At 30.0% G+C, this 4180-nt stretch overlaps 1 pseudogene; it reads left to right on the top strand.

The window, feature by feature from the left end:
* The window catches only part of LOC106457870, a 45013-nt pseudogene that overhangs the window by 32457 nt on the left and 8376 nt on the right, over positions 1-4180 (top strand).

Genomic DNA, 4180 nt, shown 5'->3' with positions numbered 1-4180 from the left:
TGGTAGTAAAAATTATCTAGGTTTTTAAACATCTTATTCCGTGATGTATTATGCTTTAGGTATTGTTGGTAGTAAAAATTATCTAGGTTTTTAAACATCTTATTCCGTGACGTATTATGTTTTAGGTATTGTTGGTAGTAGAAATGTTCTAGGTATTTCAAGGATATGTACAAAACGTCATAGCAAAATCATGCAACATATCTTTTAAGTAAAAGAAAGCAAGATATCTAAAAGTCTACTTTCTTAAATTTTGATTATATGACTTTTTATAACTTTTTTGTCTTCAGTTATTTTGAAAGCGATCAATGATACTATGTCTAATTAGAGTCTTCTAAAAAAATTAGTATCATTTTGAAGAATGTTTAATTTGGACTTTTTTGCAGGCATTTTTGTTTTCCTTCTACATAAGTTATCTCAAACTTGACAATGAATATTCCGGCTGTAGAATAATCTACAGCACCCTATATAATTTAAAGTACATTTCTTCATTCACTCTGTTGTTATGATAACACTCATTTTCTGATTACTTTTATCTTTTAGGTCTATTTTATAATCTCCACATAAAGCTAACATGCTAATGATTATAAAAAGCTGACTAATTGTACAGCACATTACAGAATGAGTAATTATTGTGAGTTATCATTCTAGACTAGAAAGAAATTAGAAGCCAACGTAACTTATAGTTGCAAGAACATGCACAAGATCACTGACATAAAAAGTAATTCAATCTTCTTATTTCAAACAAGCTCATAATTTAGATTAAAATATTAAGGCAGAGGACCAACTATCGTTTTGAGGCAGTTGTATTCAAACTGTAATGAAGTAGAAGTGTTTTAAGTACTTAACATTTTAACTCAAATACACGTGTGAAAGTAAAAATTATTTATAATTATCTAGAGTTAACATAACACGGACGACTTACAATAATTAGTGTATTTGTCCCTCTCAGACAGAACAGATCACTTTTATGTGGATTATCTTCACGATGATTGTCGTTGGAAATTGCTCTGTCCTTGTAAGGCTATTGCTGTCAAAGAATGGGAAATCTCGAATGAACTTCTTCATAATGCATCTTGCTCTAGCAGGTACGTTTTTCTAAATCTGTTAGAATCACAATCTAGTTTTTTAACCTGTGAGAATCATAATCTAGTTGTTTAACCTTTGAGAATCATAATCTAGTTTTTTAACCTGTGAGAATCATAATCTAGTTGTTTAACCTTTGAGAATCATAATCTAGTTTCCTAACCTGTGAGAATCATAATCTAGTTTCTTCTTAACCTGTTAGAATCCTAATCTAGTTTCTTAATCTGTTAGAATTCTAATCTAGTTTTTAATCTGTTAGAATCCTAATCTAGTTTTTAATCTGTTAGATTCCTAATCTTGTTTTTTAATCTGTTACAATTCTAATCTTCTTTTTAATCTGTTAGAATTCCTAATCTATTAATAATATCTATATTTACACAGCTATATAAATATAATGCGATCGATATAAAATACTATACGTAAATATTGCCTTTTTGTCTATTCGCAAAATTGTACGATTTATTTTTGTCATATGTATATTTCTTTATATGATCCAATTTTGGAATACATTTAATAACATTGGTTTTGAAAACATGTAGACTCATATTTCACGAGACTGAGGCAATATTCTCAACGAAAAGTTTTATAAAATCTGATCACGAAAAATTATATCGTACGAAGTATCAAATAAAATGTAAACAAGTATCGATTTTTTTCAGACTTAAGAATAAATGTAAAAATAGGAAAATGAAAAACACGATCTTCAGAAACAAGAATGAATATTTAATTTTGTAAAAGAAGCTTGTAGCCATGTTATAGAAATAACTACGGCTGGACGTTTTAGCATTTATAACGTTATTGTAGAAGCACCTAAATCACGTCCAACAATTTTTTAATAAACGTAAATACAGAATGCATGAGTCGGTGTTTATTATGGAAGTTAAATAAACATACGTTAACTCTTTTAAGATATTTTTCACCATCAAATGGTGAACACAATCATCAAAAAGTGTAGTAATTAAGTTTTTACAATAGAACCTTTTCATTATTTCATCACCTGATTTCCACCAGATTTGTCAGTCGGACTAGTCCAAGTATTAGCAGATGTGATATGGAGAATGACAGTAGATTTCTATGGAGGAAAGTTTGTCTGCAAAATTGTCCGTTACTTTCAGGTATAATATGCAAATGACCCTTAATGTGTATTGAAGTGCTTTAGATCTAAGTTGTTACTACAAGGGATACAGATTCGTTTAATGTAAAGACATATTAACAGTGCTATTTACTTACTTTGAATGTTAAAAGAGCTGAATAAAAAATTCTGTCAGCATGTGCTTAAAATCTAAACGTAATGTGCTGTTACTATGCTTTTTTAATTTGATTTACTGATCTTGGGTAAAGGAACACTTCAAAAGTCGGGGATCTGCCATAAGTCATTCAAATAAGAAGAAACTACTACCCAGTACAAAATAACATATTCTATTAGATCAAACATTCTAAGATAATTAATTGTTAAAATTTCTCCTTCGATAACTACAGACGCTTATCAGTTTCTTATTAGTTAGATTGACATCTTTAAGTGCAACATATAAAACCTACAGTTCGTGATAATCAAAGTGAAACTCATAATATTACTTTCCCATAGAACGAATGATTTGGTGCCGAAACGGCAGGACAGAATAAGATCTTTGAAATTAAATAGAGGAAACAATCTTATAAGTCATTATAGTAAGAGTGGTGTCAGGAGTGGTTTGACTTTTTTTTAAACCGAAAACAGTTGTATTTTATACCGCTAATTTTTGTTCACTGTTTCTCTATTACAAAGATAACTGAGAATGATAAGTTTTATTCAAGAAAGTTTAGATATAATACTGGGAGTTTCAAAACCCTATTGCACGCCTTACATACCCCTTCCCCGTACCCCAGTGGCTCAGCGGAAGGTGTAAAGGATTACAACGCTAAAATCCAAATTTCGATACCCATGGTGGGTAAAGCACGGGTATCCCACTGTTTAACTTTGTGCTTAACAAACAAACAAACATTCCTTATCTAAAGGGCTTTTCTTGAAAACCAGAATTCCTCTCATTTTTTCCCTCGTTCATTTAATATTACGAAATTTATTATTTAAGTAAAATAGTATCAGTAAAAGATTTTGAAGATCAACGAAACTTGCCTAGAGCAGATAATCTTTGCACTAGCTTCATTTAGAGAGAGACTTAATATGCTGTTTGAGAAAGACGGAAACCCTTTCTGAAACGTACTGTACTGTGTCCGAACTTCCCTCAATAAAACTTACGTTTTTCAATGTGCTTCTAGTGACACGAATTCTCACAGGACAAGTAGTTTCTAAAATATGATCACTTGGATATATTATTTTTGTTAATAATTACGCTATAAAATGAATAAATCAGGCATTAATGTTCGCAGCCACTAAGTTTTATCGATTAGGATATTTGGATATCGCCAATACCTGAAAGAAAAGCATTTAAATGATTTAATACAATATATGATATCGTTTATATTAGTTAACATATTTTACTTTTAATTGGAAAGTTAAAGAATATTTTAAATAGATTTTTATATTATTAGATTCGAAACATATAAATTGAAATGACCAAAGTGTTTTAAAATGGTAATCTTCGTGTTTAAGGTATTGGTGACATACTCTTCAACATACATGCTGGTATCCTTAAGCATAGATCGTTATGATGCAATTAAACATCCTATGAAGTTTCGAGGCAGCTGTAAGTATTTTAATGATAGTTTTTTACTGTTACCTTTCCGAAACGACGATGTAACGGGTTTATGTACATTACAATACAATTACAAGTACAATTAATTAAATTAATTAAAGAAGAAAGATAGAGTTTATTTTGTAAAGGTATTGAAGCCTCAATATCTCAATTTTAGCTTTAAAAAAGGGATAGCTAATTGCAATATAAATAACACAAAATCATAAGTAATATTCAACGTTAAACTGGTACACAATTAAAAACATTTTATTTAAGCCTATCTGCGGCTTTCAAAAAGTTGACGACCCTACATGTTTCGACGTTACAACGGCATCCTCAGATATAATACTGTAACGTTGTAACGACGAAACATGTAGAGTCGTCAACTTTTTGAAAGCCGCAGATAGGCCTAAATAAAATGATTT

The sequence above is a fragment of the Limulus polyphemus genome, unplaced genomic scaffold (assembly GCF_000517525.1).
Source record: "Limulus polyphemus unplaced genomic scaffold, Limulus_polyphemus-2.1.2 Scaffold383, whole genome shotgun sequence".
In the NCBI taxonomy this organism is placed as follows: domain Eukaryota; kingdom Metazoa; phylum Arthropoda; class Merostomata; order Xiphosura; family Limulidae; genus Limulus; species Limulus polyphemus.
The sequence above is the reverse complement of the archived record's forward strand: the minus strand, read 5'-3'. Positions and strand labels throughout refer to the sequence as shown.